The 19,602-nt window shown below is 44.0% G+C and overlaps 1 protein-coding gene across 1 annotated transcript in view; it reads left to right on the top strand.

The window, feature by feature from the left end:
• Positions 1-691: 691 nt before the first annotated feature.
• Positions 692-19,602, top strand: part of LOC138570256 (zinc finger protein 84-like) — an 86,436-nt gene continuing 67,525 nt past the window's right edge. The window contains exon 1 of the mRNA XM_069649014.1: positions 692-868. The gene's annotated coding sequence lies outside the window, so the exon portion shown is untranslated. The remainder of the gene's footprint in view (positions 869-19,602) is intronic.

Below are 19,602 nucleotides of genomic sequence, written 5' to 3'. Positions count from 1 at the left end.
AGCACATGCGCAGTGCAGGTTATTCTTTCAGAGCGCGCTCGTGTGAGCCGTGTCTGAGTACATGCGCAGTGCAGGTTAGTACATGCGCAGTGCAGGTTACTCTTTCAGAGCGCGCTCCTGGTGTCTGAGTACATGCGCAGTGCAAGTTACTCTTTCAGAGCGCGCTCGTGTGAGCGGTGTCTGAGCACATGCGCAGTGCAGGTTATTCTTTCAGAGCGCGCTCGTGTGAGCCGTGTCTGAGCACATGCGCAGTGCAGGTTAGTACATGCGCAGTGCAGGTTACTCTTTCAGAGCGCGCTCATGGTGTCTGAGTACATGCGCAGTGCAAGTTACTCTTTCAGAGCGCGCTCGTGTGAGCGGTGTCTGAGCACATGCGCAGTGCAGGTTACTCTTTCAGAGCGCGCTCGCGTGAGCGGTGTCTGAGCACATGCGTAGTGCAGGTTAATCGTTCAGAACGGTGTCTGAGCACATGCGCAGTACAGGTTATTCGTTCAGAGCAGCGAGAAGAGTCCGAGTACTGCACATGCGCAGTGCAGGTTACTCTTTCAGAGGGCGCACGCGTGAGTGGTGTGAGCACATGCGCAGTTCAGGTTATTCGTTCAGAGCGGTGAGAAGCGTCTGAGTAGTGCACATGCGCAGTGCAGGTTACTCTTTCGAGCGCGCTTTTTTTGAGCCGTGTCCAGGCACTGCGCATGCGCTTATGGTCTGCTCTGCCAAGCATCCCCTGCTGCTAAATCTGATGTCTGTGCTGCACCCGCAGTCCCTCAGAGACACAGGAAACTCGCTGTTTGCAGCTCAAAAAACGAATTCTTAAATGGAAAATACAGCATAAAGCGGGGTTAACAAATTGCAGCAAGATTTAAATTTGGTGAGTTACATAATTTGTTCGTCTTTAGCGAAAATGACCAATGGCTTCTTTTGTTTATATTTGGAAGGACAGGCAACACCTTGCCCTAAGTTAAGTGCGTATAGGAATAAAGGGCCAGGCATCTCCCAAACCGCCGGATGTGTGAGTAAAGGGCCAGGCAGCTCCCAAACCAGAGTGTGCGTGAGTAAAGGGCCAAACATATCCCCAGCCCGTGGATGTGTGAGAAAAGGGACAGGCAGTGCTTTAAGTGAGCCGGGCCCCGCCGGGTCGGGAGCTCCCAAACCAGAGTGTGCGTGAGTAAAGGGCCAAACATATCCCCAGCCCGAGGATGTGTGAGAAAAGGGACAGGCAGTGCTTTAAGTGAGCCGGGCCCCGCCGGGTCGGGCACTCAGCAGTCTCCAAATAGTGAGACTGAGCCGGGGCCCTGCCGGCCCCCGGTCCCACCACTTCATGGTGGGTCATTGTCCCGCCAAGCGCCGTCATTAAGTCAGGCAGCTGTGACTGACAGAAGTGCAGGGCAGTCACAGCTTCGCTCAAGCTAGTTTGTGCGAAGCTGTGGCTGGCTGGTACTTGTGTTAGTCACAGCTCAGGAAATGCACAACGTCCCCACCATTAACACCCTTTTGTCTCCACTCCCTGTTGTGCCTTTTACAGCATAAGGCTGAGAGTAAGAATTCAGTTTCAGCCGTGGACTGTAACGGGCGCAACAGGAGTGGAGACAAAAGGGTGTTCATGTTTGACCCATTAACTCCATGGCAGAGACATTAGCTTCTGAAAGGCTCCACTTCACAGAAAGCCTGTCATTAGTAACCTGCCAGGTAGACCAATAGTGCCTCAAAGGGCTGCACAGTATTGTCGAACCGCCACTGATTGGGATTTGAAAACAGTTGATAAAACACGAGGAATCCGTCACTTAAGACACTTCTGATGTTTTACTGAAGGTTTCTAAAATTCAACCGGCAAAGAAAAACATTCTAGTGATACCATATCTCACAAGTGTAAAGTGTGAGCATTATACTCTATAAGATCCCTCTATCAAACATTATGGAAACACAGGTGAGGGTCCTGATGTTACTGCAGACAGTATTTGAAGAACACATAATTTCAACCCCAAGCGCAACCCCAGACATGATTCAGCCTGGCTTGAATCGAGGTCTCGGCTTACCTTGGTGGGTGGAAAGCTCTTAATTAATCATAGCCACTGGCAATTCCTCGGGATACCTTCCATTCCAGAATTTTAAGTCAATTGGGACCATTACCCAAGTTGAACAACCAACCGCAAATCAGTCTTCGTCCTGCCACTGCCGGAAGTTATCCATCCTAAATGCAAGTTGATGCCCCACGGAATCCCTGACATATTGGGACTCTGTGGGGACTCGACAGTGAAGTGCAGCTCGTCCAGTATGCAAAAAGAGCAGGGGATTCCTTTTTGGTCCACAGGGGACTCACTAAATGAACAACACCAAAAAGTGTTGGATGGAAAGATGCCTTGGGTGGCACAGCTAAGCTTAGATGTGGCCCTTAGCTGGTGATGCCCAGAGCTCCTGGCTGTGCTTCACTCATGACAAGCAATGAGGCTCACGCGTGTCTGGAGTGGCTTATGGCCTCCATAGGACAGAGGTAGCAGAGGTTCAGGATTGGCTGGCCGTTCTATCATTGGGACCTAGCTAGATTTGTTTAGGTTTTTGACTTTCTGTAATAAAAAAAAAAAACTTTCTGCAAAACTGGTTATGATTACTCAAACGCAATCTGTCCGATTTCAGGTATGAAATGACGAGCCACTACTGGATTCTATGGGGGTCATTCCGAGTGAGGCGGTAAGGCGTTAACAGCGCCGGTAATGGTGCCGGAGCCGTCAACCCCTTACCACCCCATTACGAGTCTTCTCGCGGGATCCACAAAGGGCGCTTGGTAAAACCAGGTGCCCTTAGCGGGTCCCGCTAGCAGACCAGGGAGCTAACAACGGGCCCGTTGTTAACGGGACCGTTGTTAGCTCCCTCCCCATTCCCATTGAGCCCCATGGGGGCTTGAATGGAATGGGGATGTACCAGGTCCGGGTTCCTCGAATGAGGAATTACTAGGTCCTCCAAGGTTGGAATAGCCCAGTAATTCCTCATTTAAGGAACCCTGACCCGGTAAGGGGGTAACCATGCCGCAAATTGTGACATGGTTACCTCCAAGGTCGTAATGACCCCCTATGATTGCTTATCTTTGCATTCTGGTTCTTGCAATTTCTGCATTCACAAGAAGGGACTCACAAAATATTCTCAAATGGAGGAGGCGCTACTGTACGCTGTGGGGCTATAATGCTGTATACTGTAGCATTATATCACACTCTGTCACTATTTACTACACCAGGACTTTAAGTGCTGCAGATAAGCCACAGTGCAATTAAATGATTTGCCCAGGACCACATGTTTTGGTTGTACCAGCAGTGTTGCAGTATGCGCTTAGTTATGTAGACTAGACCACCCCTGTTAATTTTTACATGCTCTTCTTTAGGCCACGCCTTCAAGTTTTAGGCCATGCCCATCAGGCAAGCCACCCCCCCCCAAATGAGGGCCCCCCTCAATTTCTTACCTCACTTTAAGCACTTGGCCAGGCATATCACCAGTCGGGGCACGTGATTCAAGAGTAAGGCAGCTCGCAAGTCTGAGGGTGCATGAATGGAGGGCCAGGCATATTCCCAGCCTAGGGTGACCAGACGCCCCAGTTGCCGCCGCACTTGTACATTTTACTGGCGCCTGACTTGCTGGAAACACGGGTATTACAACCCCGGCAGAACAGGAAGTCTGGCACCGGTAAAATTTTGTTCCCCATTCCATAGAGTCCTATTGGACTCTATGGGAGTGGGGCACGCGTAAGCCTACCGGCACCGTTGTTACCGGACCGGTGCTTCTGTGAAAGTCTGCCTACCGTGGCCACTGTGCCCGGCAGTGGTACTGGCAGGTTGCCACCGGAATGGTTTGCAGCGCCTGACTTCCCGGTGTTAGTGGGCTATTCCAAGCCCGGCGGCTGGGAAGTCAGGTGCCGGTAATTTTGTTAATCCTCATTCCCATAGAGTCCAATAGGACTCTATGGGAATGGGGACACGGAAGCACCAGCACCGTTGTTACCACTGTTGTGTGAGGGTCAGACCTGCCGGGCACATCAACTCCGGCAGGCAGACTCGTAGTGTGCCAGCCCGGCAACAACGGTGCCAGTAGGCATACTGGCACCATTGTTACTGGACTCGCACACTTGTAATGAGGTCCTATAGGCCTCATTACGGGTCCAGCGGTAACCGTGCTGGTGGTACTGGCAGGTTGCCGCCAGACCCGTAATGATTTACCAGCACCTGACTTCCCGGTGTTAGTTGGCTATTCAAAGCCCGGCAGCTGGGAAGTCAGGCGCCGGTAATTTAGTTAAGCCCATAGGACTCTATGGGAGTGGGGACACAGAAGCACCAGCATCGTTGTTAATGGTGCTGGTGCTTCCGTGACAAGTCTGCCTACCGTGGCCGCTGTGCCCGGCAGGGTCAGACCTGTCGGCACAGCGGCTCTGGCAGAAAAACCCATAGTTTGCCGGTCTGGAAACAACAGTGCCGGTAAGCTTACCGGCACCGCTGTTTCCAGACCGTCAAACTTGTAATGGGGCCCTATGTTTCCATTGGAAACTGCAGTGGTTCCGGTTTTTAGTAGTATAGGTCTTCATAGCTGCCAGGCACTACTCGCACAGAAGAAATGCTGATATTTTTCACCCTACCCCAGCCTGAGGGCGCGTGAATCAAGGGCCAGGTATATCCCCAGCCAGGCAGTACGTGAATCAAGGGCCAGGCATATCCCCAGCCTGAGTGTGGGTGAATGAAGGGCCAGGCAGCTCCCCAGCCTGAGTGCGCCTGGATGAAGGGCCAGGCATAGCCCCATCCTGAGGGTGCGTGAATGAAGGGCCAGGCATATCCCCAGCCTGAGGGTGCGTAAATGAATGGCCAGGCATATCGCCAGCCTGAGCGCGCCTGGATGAAGGGCCTGACATATCCCCAGCCTGAGTGCACCTGGAGGAAGGGTCAGGCTTATCCCCAGCCTGAGGGCGTGTGAATGAAGGGCCAGGCATATACCCAGCCTGAGGGTCCGTGAATGAAGGGCCAGGCATATCCCCAGCCTGGGGCTGCGTAAATGAAGGGCCAGGCATATCCCCAGCCTGGGGCTGCGTAAATGAAGGGCCAGGCATATGCCCAGCCTGAGTGTGGGTGAATGAAGGGCCAGGCATATTCCCCAGCCTGAGTGCGCCTGGATGAAGGGCCAGGCATATTCCCCAGCCTGAGTGCGCCTGGATGAAGGGCCAGGCATATTCCCCAGCCTGAGTGCACCCGGATGAAGGGCCAGGCTTATCCCCAGCCTGTGGGTGTGAGAATGAAGGGCCAGGCATATCCCCAGCCTGAGGGCATGTGAATGAAGGGCCAGGCATATCCCCAGCCTGAGGGCGCGTGAATGAAGTGCCAGGCATATCCCCAGCCTGAGGCTTCGTGGTTGAAGGGCCAGGCATATACCCAGCCTGAGTGTGTGTGAAAGAAGGGCCAGGCATATCCCCAGCCTGAGGGCACGTGAATGAAGTGCCCGACATATCCCCAGCCTGAGTGTGGGTGAATGAAGGGACAGGCAGCTCCCCAGCCTGAGTGCACGTGAATAAATGGCCAGGCATATCCCCATCCTGATGGCTTGTGGAAGAAGGGCCAGGCATATCCCCAGCCTGAGAGCGTGTGGTGAAGGGCCAGGCATATCCCTAGCCTTAGGGTGCGTGAATGAAGGGCCAGGCATATCACCAGCCTGAAGGTTTGTAGATGAAGGGTAAGGCAGCTCGCCAACCATTATGCACCAAGCCTAAAACAGATGAGTATTTTCTTAACGCTGATTGTTATGAGCAATTAAATCATTACACCTAAATAACTGCTTTCTAAAATCTGGGAAATCTGAGAATCAGAATCTATTAATTTGTGTAAAAAGACCTCAAGGAATGCAACAACAAGTTCTTTGTAAGCACTGAGATTGAATGGCAAATGCATGTCATTGGCCTTTTCAGGAGTTTGTTTATTGTTATTGTTGTATTCAATAAGTATGACCTTAGGGACTATCTATGATGGTTTCTGTGTTTTGTAGCAATTGTGTTTCACTTTATTTGTTTTTCCCTCAATGGTTTTTTAAATTTTGTATTTGTGTTTAGTTAAATCAAATCTTAAACACTGTTATTTAATAATTTATACATAGCCGTTCCTAAAACATTACATTCATAAATACCTATTACACATTAACAATTAACATCTTTATGTTAGTAATTCAAAATACATTGGGCCTCATTACAAGAATGGAGGTAGCATGCCGCTTTTAGCGGCATGCTACCTCCATACCGGGTACCGGGTCCGGGTTCCTTGAATGAGGAAATGCCAGGCCATTCCGACCTTGGAGGGCCCGGTATTTCCCCATTCAGGGAACCCGGACCCGGTACATCCCCATTCGAGCCCCCCGTAGGGCTCAATGGGAATGGGGAGTATGCTAACAACGGGCCCGTTAATGACGGGGCGTCCTTAGTGGGTCCCGCGAGCGGACAGCGTAATGAGGCGGTAGGGGGTTAACGGCGCTGGCAGCTCTACTGGTGCCGTTAACCCCCTACCGCCAGGGTCGTAATGAGGCCCATTGTAATTGCCTGAATAGTGTAATATGAATTTCTAATCTACTAAAATCAAATTCATGTTCTTATTTCATTTTAACGATTTCAATTCAAAATAAGTGAAGAATTATTTATATATATATATTGTGTGAATATGTCTTATTGGCCGGCGTTCAGCAGCTCCTCTATTTCTAACCATGTGTAGAAAACAGTATAATTCAGGGTCATACCAGTACAAGAGAATATAAAAGCTCAAATGTGGTCGCTGTGTAGGTTGTCGAGAGGAAAGCGCAAACAGCGATATCCTTTATCTAAGATATCACTTATCTTTGAGCATTGCGTTCGTAGATGTCTATCAATTTCCACCTCTAGTTTGCACAACCTACAGATGCGTTCATCCCCAGCAAATTCTTCCAGGCTCCAATTCTGGATAGAGTAGGGAGTAAACCTAGTCGTAAGCGTAGTATAAAGCACCTCGTTTTTTACCATCTCTGTTAGTTTGAAGATATCGGAAAGGGGCATTAATTGGGAAACATTGGCCCTCATTACAACAACGGTGCTAAACCATGGCACTATTAGCACCATGGTTGGTGCCGGTGTTGTAACGAGTCTGCCATGGTGAAAAAGGGAAATACCGCCCCATTCCAAGGTTGGCGGGGCGGTATTTCCCCATTTCACCATGGCCCTTCCCCATTCCCATTTTTGCCCCATAGGGCTCAATGGGAATGGGGAAGGCGGCAATTACGGTACCGCAAATTGCCTGCGAGGTCCCTTTGCGGGTCCCTACTTTAACGGCTGGTCCAGACCAGCCGTTCAGGTCGGGTCCCGCAAAGGGACCTCGTAGTAAGGCGCTAAGTGGTTAACGGCGCCACAGCCTTTTACGGCGCCGTTAACCACTTAGCGCCTGGGTCGTAATGAGGCCCATTGAAAAACATATCTCTTGTAAAGTGTTCTAGTTGAGAGATTTCTAAAATTCTTTCCCATATCCCTGCTTTTTCTTTTATTTCTTTGATCGCATTGTTGAAAGTCTTTAGATCACAGCCAATCAGTTCCAGAAATAGAGTACTTCTTTCAACCAGTTTTTTAGGGCAGTTTTGGGGTAAAGTACATGTAGTAAGAGATTAAAATGACTACACATATTGAGTTCAGATTGTTTCCTTCTCTAATTTTTATGGATAACCCTGCGCTGCTGATTTTCTTGAGTGCTAAGAGCCATAGGGCCTCATTACCACCCTGGAGGAAGACCATGGTGCTATTAGCACCAAGGTCCATGCCGCTAAGTTACCGACTCCGCCATGGAGAAAGGGGGAATTACCACCCCATTACAAGGTTGGCGGGGCGGTAATTCCCCCTTCCTCCATGGCCCTTCCCCATTCCCATTTTTTCCCCATAGGGCTCAATGGAAATGGGGAAGGCGCTAAGTACGGTGCTGCAAATTGTGGCACCGTAATTAGGACCAAGGTCCCTTTGTCAGGATTCCATGGTACATTTCTAGAGTTTCAAAGGTTCACAACCTTAAAAGACATACAATTACAATTCCAAGGTAAATTTCATAGACTTCATTTACTTACACATTAAATTAAGAAATCATCATTTAACACTAAAACCCTTTGGATGTAGTTTTACTTAGAAGTGTGATGTTTGGGTTATGTTTGGATTAGAATTAGAACTTGTGTAAATATTCCTTAATGTTAAATTCAGGAATCGCTTAATTCCCCAAAGCAAGTGGGAGAGTCTTTTCTGCAGCAATGATTGGTGTAAATAGTTATAAGGTCATTTGGAATGTTGCACAGAGTTCTAAACTGCCTTTCATTTTAGTAGCCTTTGAGGCAGGTAGCATTTTCTTTAGCTCTAGTGAATAATTTTAAAGTGTACTTAATTCTTAGTATCCCAAGAAGATTTTAGAATTTCCATTTACTACTGGTTCGAAGTTGAAGTGAAGCTAATCCAAGAAGCTGTGAAGATTTGTACAGATGAAGCAAGCTAAATTTATTTAATCTTCAAAGTCTAACGTCAAGGATTTTCAGTTCGAATTAACCTTAGAAAAAACTGAGTGGAATCTAATGTTAATATTTATTTTTTGGTTGAAGAAAAAGGTTCAGTGTTAATTTTTTAACTTAAATTGTTGCGCATCATTTTTGAATCAGAGTGTATTTTGCGCGTGTAATATTTACTAACAAGGCGCGCGTAATCCTTCTTTAAAGACTTGCGTGTTTGTTTTTTTGACATAAATACGCTCGCTAGCAGTTTCAAGCGCGAGCGTTTCTTTTCGTTTTGAGTAATATGCAATGCGCGTCTAGGAAGTTAGAACAAGGAACCCTACGAACGTCGTACGCACGTGCAAGCATTGTGACGTCTTTTCAGGAAGCGTTCGTTTTTGCAGGACTATTGTGTAAGTGAAGCGTTGTGACGTCTGACGTTTTACTGGAAGTAAACGATTCGCAGAACTCGTTGCATCTGAGTCAATCTTTTGAGCAGTTTTACATATTTTGGCATCAAATGATTGCGCAACTTGTGCTAACTTGATTTTAAGCAACAGACTTTCTTCTGAAGCAATAAAGACTAGAAAGAGTATTTATTAAGAAGTACATTTTTATGTAAAATATATTTTTGTGAATGAGAAGTTGAAAACATATTAGTCAACAAAAAACTAAAACCAAGACATTTTCTAAAGAAAATATTACCACAGTAGAAGAAGAAAGAAACAATGAATACAGAATTCTATACTTCAACTACAAACTGAATAAGCCTATCGGCATCAATGCATAGGCTATAGGTATAAAAAGGAGAGTGGTAGCATTTTAGTAAAATTAGCTAGATTGGATTGATTATTAATATATACATATATATATATATAGCCAGTGAAGATCTGTCTTTTGTTATTTTATCCTCAATTCCCCTTTCCCCTTGGGTTTGCCAGCTTGGTAGTTTTATCTCTTGAAAGACTGTTGGGCAGGCAGACTTAGGGGGTCTGGTGGGCCCAGCATCACTCCTGCAGGAAGATTCAAGACTGGACCTGACAGAATGAAAGGCCGACGTATTTAAATCCTGCCTGAGTGATGATGGACCCAGAGTCAGAGTTTAGTTTGGGAGCATTAGGAAAGATGTTAATGGAAATAAAAGAAGATTTAAGGTTAGCTAAGAGTGAGACCTTAACTTTGGGAGTCAAAATGGAGGAATTAAGTAGTTTTGTACATAGATCAGAAACCCCAGGAACATCCAAGGTTAGTAAAGTTTATGATCAAGAACCTCCAGTCTTGTATCCAGAGTTAGGTGAAAATAGGCGGCACGCAGTTGAGTTGGAAGAGAGAAAGAATTTACATTTAACTTCAGGAATATCTTTTGTTTCAACTCCCTTAGCGCCTCCCGAAAGATTTGGTGGAGATCATAGGAAGTTTAAAACATTTCTGATGCAATGCAAGTTACATTTTTTGTGTAGACCAGAAGCTTTTTCTACAGAAACAGCTAAAGTGGCATTTTTAATTTCTTATTTAACTGGGGAGGCTTCCGCTTGGTCAGTACCTTTAGTTGAAAGAGGTGCAAGAGAACTTGGTCACTGGAGAATGTTTAAAAATGAATTCAGTAAGATGTTTGATAGAAGAACTTCATCTATATGTGTTGATAGTGAATTACTGGAGTTGCGGCAGGGAAACAGAGAATTGGTGTCTTATATAACCCAATTTAGATCACTTGTGCAAGAGAGTGAGTGGCCTGAAGAGAAGAGAGCTTCAATTTTTTATAGAGGATTACATGAGGAATTAAAAGATGCATTGGCCACAATAGTGGAGAGACCTAAGGTTTGTGAAGAATTCATTTCTTTAGTGATACTATTAGACTCAAGGTTGTTGGAAAGAAGGTCAGAAAAAAGGAGACATTTTTCTGAGGGTAGAGTTTGGAGTAGAAATGAGCGCCCCAAGATAGAACAGTTGTCTGGGAAAGAAAATAAAGGACAGGTTATGGAAAGTCAAATCAGAGGTCCTTTAACTAAAGAAGAGAAGCAGAGAAGGCGTAGAGAAAAAGTATGCTTGTATTGTGGGGAAAGGACGCATTTTGTAGGAAGATGTCCACGTGCTCCTAAAAAATGTCCTTCTATTCCTGGAAAAGGACAAGTGGTGGCAAATACCATCCAGACAGCAGTACCACATATCACTCTTAATGTATCTTTATTTTGGGAAGGTAAGCTAAAATGTGGTGGTCCGTGTGTGTGATTGATTGTGGAGCCACTGGAAATTTCATGGATTTGGCTTTAGCAAATAGATTGGGAGTGCCTGTTGTTTCTAAAGGAGTTCCTGAACAAGTGAGGGCAGTGGATGATACGCAATTGACATCTGGTTTGATTACACAAATGACAGATATTATCAGAATGAAAATTGGTGAGAAACCTGATGAAGACATTGGACCGCCTGAGTCCGACCCCTGCAGGCGGGAGGTGATGTTCCCGCCAGGTCTGACCTGGCGGGTTTAACACCTCCCGCATGCAGGCGGACGAGGAAACACCGGCAGCATTACGAGATGCTGCCGGTGTTTCCATGATCCCCATTTCCATTGAGTCCCATAGGACTCAATGGGAATGGGGATTTACACCATTCCGCCTCCGTGATTCCCGGAAAACCGGGGTTGTAATGCCCCGGTAATTCCGGGAATCACGGAGGCGGAATGGTAATACGAGTCCGGCGGTAACCAGGCGGTTTTACTGCCTCGGTTACCGCCGGACTCGTAATGAGGCCCATTGTATTTGAATTAATTGATGCACCACAATTACAAATACTATTAGGAATGCCCTGGTTAACATTACACAATCCCGCTATTGATTGGGGTAGAAGAACAGTTGAATTCAAGTCGGAATTTTGTAGAGAACAATGTTTGACATTTCAGGATAAGATTCCAGAGGAAAAATCTGAGATTCAAGGAATTTGTTTAGCTGCAGGTGTAGTTAAGGAGCACTTGATAGGAGCAGTGTCGGGAATTTTACCAGATTGTTATCAAGAATTCAAGGATGTGTTTGATGAACAAGTGGCTAGTGAGTTACCACCACATCGTTCATTTGATTGTAAAATTGATTTAGAAGATGGTGCACCAATTCCTTGTGGACGTGTTTATGCATTGACTGAAAAAGAAAATGAGTATTTGAGAGAGTATCTGGATGAGAATTTAGCCAAAGGGTTTATTAGAAATTCACAGAGTTCCGCTGCTTCACCATTATTTTTTGTCCCCAAAAAAGATAAAACTTTGAGAACATGCAGTGATTATAGAGCTCTAAATAAGATCACTATAAAAAATAGATACCCCTTACCATTGATCTCAGTGATGCTTGATAGAATTCAGGGAGCACATTCTTTTACTAAATTAGATGTAAGAGGGGCATATCATTTAGTAAGAATAAGAGAAGGGGACGAATGGAAAACAGCATTTAGAACCCGTTATGGCTCAAGTCATGCCATTTGGTCTCTGTAACGCTCCTGCTGCATTTCAATTTTTTTATCAATCAAGTTCTTCGAGAATTTTTAGATGTGTTTGTTGTGGTATACATAGATGATATCCTGATATTTTCCAAAGAATTGAATGAACACAAAGAACACGTTAGTAAAGTGCTAATTAAGCTAAGAGAAAATCAATTGTTTGCAAAACTAGAGAAAAGCCAGTTTCACACTGAGTGAGTGGAATTTTTAGGATTTGTTTTATCTCCTGAAGGATTGGAAATGGATTCTGCTAAAGTAAAAGCTGTTAGAGATTGACCTCAACCTAATACAGTAAAGGATTTACAAAGTTTTATCGGATTTGCGAATTTTTATCGTAGATTCATACAAGATTTTTCACAAATAATTTCTCCTATAACTAAATTGTTGAAAAAAGGAGTAAAATTTGAATGGAATAAAGAAGCTGAGGAGGCGTTTCAATTTTTAAAAGATAAGTTTGTGACTGGACCCATCCTATTACATCCAGATGTGGAGCAACCATTTTTTCTGGAACCAGATGCCTCAGATTGCGCAATGGGGGCTGTATTGTCACAACGTCATCGAGTTACTGGACAACTTCATCCTGTAGTATTTTTTTCCAAAAGTTTTTTTCTTTTGCTTATTATACAATTTCTGATCGAGAATTGTTGGCGATCAAGGCTGCATTCATGGAGTGGAGACCCTATCTTTTGGGTGCCAGACATCGAGTTACGGTATTGACGGATCACAGGAATCTAACTTTTCTTCGTTCCGCAAGAACGCTAACTCCAAGACAATTACGTTGGTCATTGTTTTTTGCTGAATATGATTTTGTCATCTTATTTAAACCTGGACGTCAAAATGGGAAAGCAGATGCTTTGTCTCAATGTATTCCAGGTAGTTTAAAGAATGATCCTTGTGCACCAACGTCTTTGCTTTACGAGAAAAATTTTGTTATTGCAGGGACTGAGAAGATTCAGGATTTTCGAGAGTCTATTTTGTTGTCATGGACAGAAGAAGAGTTGTTGAAATGGGTGTCAGAAGATTCTGAACGGCAAATTAAAGAATGTCTACCTTTTGTAGGGACAAGGTTATATTTACCATCTGAAGATTTGAGGATAAAAGCTTTGAAAGATTGTCAGGATTCACCTTTGGCTGGGCATCCTGAAATCAAGAAAACATTTGATTTACTGCAAAGAGAGTTTTGGTGGGAAACAATGCAAGAAGATTCTGAGGAGTATGTAAGAACATGTGAAGTTTGTATTTGTTCCAAGTCTGATCATCAAAAAGCGGCAGGGTTGTTGGTTCAACTTCCAATTCTACCTCGCCCTTGGCATACAGTGTCTATGGACTATAATATAGATTTACCACCTGATAACGGTTGTACAACTATTCTTGTGGTTGTAGATGTTTTTTCTAAAGCAGCACATTTTATTCCCTTCAAAGGAGCAGCTACAGCAACTTCATTGGCTCAAACGTTTTTGCAAAATATTGTCTAATTACATGGGTTGCCTTAGTCAAGTAATTTCGGATCGAGGTTCCCAATTTGTCTCAAAATTTTTGCAGGCATTTTGCAAAGAGTTGAAAATCGAGATTAATCTTACAACAAGTTATCATCCCGAGGGTAATGGTCAAACTGAGAGGGTCAATCAAGAATTAGAGAAATACATTAGATGTTATCTAGGTTCTGGTCCAGGGTGGTTGGAACTACTTTGGTTGGCAGAGTTTTTCTATAATAATTCTACAAAAGAATCAACTTCAATGTCTCCATTTTTTCTCAATCAAGGGTTTAATCCACGTTTTTTAAGAGGGGTAGTTTTGGATGAAGTAGAAGTACCAGATGTTGAGGCTAGATTAGAGTCTTTGGGACAAAATTTAAAATGTGCAGTTCAGTCCTTAGAGAAAAGTAAATTTATCTACAAAAAGTTTCCTGACGGGAAACGTCGGAAGGGACCAGAGTATGAGGTGGGAGATCGGGTATGGTTATCCCCAAAAAAATTGTCATTAAAAGGGAGGAATAAATTTAGTCCACGTTATATTGGACCTTTTGAAGTGGAACATGTGTATTCTCCAGTTTCAGTTAAGTTGAAATTGCCATCAGGGCTAAAAATACATCCAATATTTCATGTAAATTTGTTAAAGTTATGTAGAAATTACACCAGAATTAGTGATTCTTCTGGTCCTGTGTTTTCTGAAGATGAAAATGAATATATAGTTCAGGCTATATTAGATTCTAGAATAGTGGGGGGGTCAACTTCAATATTTAGTGGATTGGAAGGGTTATGGACTAGAAGAAAGATCATGGGAAAAGGTAGCGAATGTACATGCTCCTAGGTTGATTAGAAGGTTTCATCGTTTGCATCCTGAAAAGGTTGGCCCTGGGACAGGGCATTACGGAGGGGGCACTGTCAGGATTTCATGGTACATTTTCTAGAGTTTCAAAGGTTCACAACCTTAAAAGACATACAATTACAATTCCAAGGTAAATTTCAGAGACTTCATTTACTTACACATTAAATTAAGAAATCATCATTTAACACTAAAACCCTTTGGATGTAGTTTTACTTAGAAGTGTGATGTTTGGGTTATGTTTGGATTAGAATTAGAACTTGTGTAAATATTCCTTAATGTTAAATTCAGGAATCGCTTAATTCCCCAAAGCAAGATGGAGAGTCTTTTCTGCAGCAATGATTGGTGTAAATAGTTATGAGGTCATTTGGAATGTTGCGCAGAGTTCTAAACTGCCTTTCATTTCAGTAGCCTTTGAGGCAGGTAGCAGTTTCTTTAGCTCTAGTGAATCATTTTAAAGTGTACTTAATTCTTAGTATCCCAAGAAGATTTTAGAATTTCCATTTACTACTGGTTCGAAGTTGAAGTGAAGCTAATCCAAGAAGCTGTGAAGATTTGTACAGATGAAGCAAGCTAAATTTATTTAATCTTCAAAGTCTAACGTCAAGGATTTTCAGTTCGAATTAACCTTAGAAAAAACTGAGTGGAATCTAATGTTAATATTTATTTTTTGGTTGAAGAAAAAGGTTGTGTTAATTTTTTAACTTAAATTGTTGCGCATCATTTTTGAATCGGAGTGTATTTTGCACGTGTAAAATTTACTAACAAGGCGCGCGTAATCCTTCGTTAAAGACCCGCGTGTTTGTTTGTTTTTTTAACATAAATACACTCGCTAGCAGTTTCATGCGCGAGCGTTTCTTTTCGTTTTGAGTAATACGCAATGCGCGTCTAGGAAGTTAGAATAAGGAACCCTACGAACGTCGTACGCGCGTGCAAGCGTCGTGATGTCTTTTCAGGAAGCGATCGTTTTTGAGGACAATTGAATTGCGTACGTGAAGCGTTGTGACGTCTTTTCTGGAAGCGTTCGTTTTTGCAGGACTATTGTGTACGTGAAGCATTGTGACGTCTGACGTTTTACTGGACGTAAACGATTTGCGGAACTCGTTGCATCTGAGTCGATCTTTTGAGGAGTTTTACATATTTTGGCGTCGGATGATTGCGCAACTTGTGCTAACTTGATTTTAAGCAACAGACTTTCTTCTGAAGCAATAAATACTAGAAAGAGTATTTATTAAGAAGTACATTTTTATGTAAAATATATTTTTGTGAATGAGAAGTTGAAAACATATTAGTCAACAAAAAACTAAAACCAAGACATTTTCTAAGGAAAATATTACCACAGTAGAAGAAGAAAGAAACAATGATTACAGAATTCTATACTTCAACTACAAACTGAATAAGCCTATCGGCATCAATGCATAGGCTACAGGTATAAAAAGGAGAGTGGTAGCATTTTAGTAAAATTAGCTATAGTGGATTGATTATTAATATATACATATATATATATTTGTCTCCTAGATTTCACAGACACTGAGGCGTATATCCAGCTCCAGAGAACAACAGTGCCAGCCAGTGAAGATCTGTCTTTTGTTATTTTATCCTCCATTCCCCTTTCCCCTTGGGTTTGCCAGCTTGGTAGTTTTATCTGTTGAAAGACTGTTGGGCAAGCAGACTTAGGGGGTCTGGTGGGCCCAGCATCACTCCTGCAGGAAGATTCAAGACTGGACCTGACACCCTTTGCGGGTCCCTTCTTTAACGGCTGGTCTACACCAGCCGTTAAGGCCGGGTCCCGCAAAGGGACCTCGTAATTAGGCGCTAATAGGTTAACGGCGGCGCAGCCTTTTACGGCGCCGTTAACCCATTAGCGCCTGGGTCGTAATGAGGCCCATAATCCACAATTCGCCACATGTTGCTTCTAAAGGTGTACAATTCGGTAAACCTAGTGATCTTCACCATAGCGTCCCCTCTAGCCGGTCCAACCACGCAGTTTCTTTGTGAATACCTTAAGTCCAGAAAGGATGCTTGCGATAATGCTCTTTTCATAGACCTTAAGGAGGCCCTCTAAAGAGTGGCCTCCCTTAACCCTTATGTATTACATTATTCCGTAGAATTTCTTTAAGAGTTTTGGTGATGTTATCTTTTTCAAAGATGGGGATGCCAAGGTAGATATATTTGTCTACTCTTTCAATCTGTTCTTTTTCGATCATCTAATTGAATGTTTTTATTTTTTAATTTCCTTTATGGAAGATTATGATTTTAGTTTTCTTATGGTTTATTTCGAGGCCGTTAGCTTGAGAATAATTCTGTAGAGCTGTTAATATTTTTTGGAGTCCGATCAGGGTTTGATCTAAAATAAGATGGCATCAGCGTAAGAAAGAGAACGATTGCTGTGCAACTCGTGGGCGGAATCTATGGCATTTCTCTTAAGTTTTCTTGAAAGTCTGCAACATGAAGGTTATAGAGGAAGGGTGCCAGCGTACAGCCCTGTTTAAGTCTTTGGTTAGTAGGTAGAGACTCACTAAGGAAACCTTCCTGATAAATTTGAACTCTCAGAGAAGTATTAGAATACATTTCTCTTACGAGAGGCAACAAAGCTGGATTAAGGCTCCAGTTCTCAAATTTTTCCCATAAACGGGTTTTATTAACCATGTCAAAGGCGGCGTTGTAGTCTATAAAGCAGACCTACAAGGTCCGCTCTTTGTTTAACTTAGCCTCATTAATCAAATATGACAGAGTCCAAAGGTTAGATAGTGTGCTGAACACTTTTCTAAAGCCTGCTTGCTGATTTTTTGAGAATGTTGTTGTTTTTTATCCACTGATTTATGTGCTCCATAATGATCTGTGCAAATAATTTGGAGCTGGCGTCAACCATGGCTAGTAGCCGATAGTTGTAAGGGTCTAACCTGTCTTCCTTCTTATAGATAGGAATAGCAATGGATTCTTTTCAGCTATGTGGAATCTTTCCAGTAGTAAACATATTTCTATAGAGAATTTGGAGCACAGTCGTCCATACTTCAGGATCGGCTTTGAGTATAATGGTAGGGATTCCATCAGGGCTGGGAGCTCTAGATGGCTTCAGCTCCACAATCAAACCCTCTTTCTTCAGGTGTACACATAAGACCTCTATTCATATAATCTGATGCTCGAAGATGTTTATGGTCTGTGTTTTCATTTAAAGTATCTATGTGCCTGTCAGGCACTCCTCCCACAATGTAACAAACAAAAGGAGATAGTTGGTGGCAGCGTGATAAAAATGAAAAGTAATTTTCGGAGTTAGCTGCAATCAGCTCAAAAGGATCACGTGAGGGGGAGCTCAAAGGAAGTTCCTGCAGTCACTCCCTCAACAACGTGCCGATTAAAAAAAGATTAGGCTGCTGTCAACAGGGTGTCATTGTCCCTCCTGCTGGCTCTCCTGCCATTAAATTTAAATTAATGGCAGGAGAGCTTGAAGGTCCGGCCTGCAGTCACCCTCATGCCAGGAGCTGCGCTGCAGAGGGATTCTCTGATAAATATTTAGTGGAGCCCAGAACAACGGATCATGCAGTCAGGTGTACGTCAGATCAGTTTAAAAAATATCACACACAAGACGCAGTTGTTACCACTGCAGCCGCTTTAAGCAGAAGAAATGTGTCAGAGTTTCTGAGTTTTGATAATCGGCTCGGTCAAACTTACGTTAGAGTTCCATTGCAGTTAAGCGATGACCTAAAGTTCCGGTGGTCGTTGGTCGGCAGGCAAGTGTTAGGGCAGTAGTTCAGCCTCAGTCATCAGACACAAGACACTGTGCTACACACAGCGCCGGCGTTAGGGTTATTTAGAGTGACTCCTCCTTTTTTCCAGTGGAAAGTGAAAGCAGACTTCCAAGCAGCAGAACAGCAGCAGAACCAGCAAATAACGCAAGTAACACAAGACACACTAGTCTGTGGCCATCATTACGACCTTGGCGTTAAGGGGTTAACGGCGCCGTAAAAGGTGTCGGCGCCGTTAAACCCTTAACACCTGATTACGAGGTCCCTTTGCGGCTCCCGACCTTAACGGCTGGTCTGGACCAGCCGTTAAAGTAGGGACCCGCAAAGGGACTTTCGAGGTAATTACGGTACCGCAATTTGCCGCCGGTACCATACCAGTACCACCATGGAGAAAAGGGGAATTGCCACCCCATTCCAAGGTTGGCGGGCGGTAATTCCGCCTTTCTCCATGGCCCTTCCCCATTCCCATTTTTGCCCCATACGGCTCAATGGGAATGGGGAAGGAGCTAATTACGGTACAGTAATTAGCACAAAGGTCCCTTTGCGGGTCCCAACTTTAACGGCTGGTCTACACCAGCCGTTAATGTCGGGTTCCGCAAAGGGATCTTGTAGTAAGGCGATAAGGGTTTACCGGTACTGGTGCCCTTAACGGTACCGGTAAACCCTTACCGCCTACCGTGTAATGAGGCCCCTTGTGTTCATTGAAACTAAAGAATTCCCCAAATGAGTAACCCAATCCACAGAAAGTGAAGACATACTTTAAATTTCATTAGAATAGAATAATCATAACTACACACTGGGTTACAACACCACAAAAGAATAGTAGTTTGAATGTTACGGACAAAAGAATATGATGCAATTATATTAGATCCACCGTAGATTGTTTGTTGGCGACGCAAATGCAGCACTACGGAAATCTGGACAAATCAACTAATTCAAGAAGGGTTGCAAAATATGGAGCTGCCGGAAGGGTCCAGCTTGGACTTGCGAAATGTCTGCTCGACCGACTTATAGAACTACATTAAGATCATCACATATAGATGGCATCTTCATATGTGTCGAATAGCCGCATGTTCTACCTGTTTTCAAGACATTCATGGGATCAAAGTGATCAGCACCCTCTTTGTTTATCGCTCCCCTTTCCTGATTTTTCAATTAACAAAATAGTTAAATCTCTTCCACCAGTTATGGAAATGTCTAACTCTGTGGCACTGATGTAACTGTCCCGATGTGAATTTACATCAAATTGTGCAGGAGATGGACCCAGGAGGCCATGTCATGCCTTGAAACACTATAAGCGCGTTATAAATGCCATATCATATCAATACCATCTAATGCTAGAGGAACCAGGATCCCAATACCATCTAATGATAGAGTGGCATCCGTAAGCGCAATACCATCTAATGTTAGAGGAGCATCCTTGAGCCCAATACCATCTAATGCTAGAGGAGCAGCTGTGAGCCCAATACCATCTAATGCTAGAGAAGCAGCCGTGAGACCAATACCATCTAATGCTAGAGGAGCAGCCGTGAGACCAATACCATCTAGGCTAGAGGAGCAG

This window comes from Ambystoma mexicanum, chromosome 2q (genome assembly GCF_040938575.1).
Source record: "Ambystoma mexicanum isolate Mex_15411 chromosome 2q, UKY_AmexF1_1, whole genome shotgun sequence".
NCBI classification, from domain to species: domain Eukaryota; kingdom Metazoa; phylum Chordata; class Amphibia; order Caudata; family Ambystomatidae; genus Ambystoma; species Ambystoma mexicanum.
Note: the sequence above shows the minus strand (reverse complement) of the source record. Positions and strands in the feature narration are given on the sequence as shown.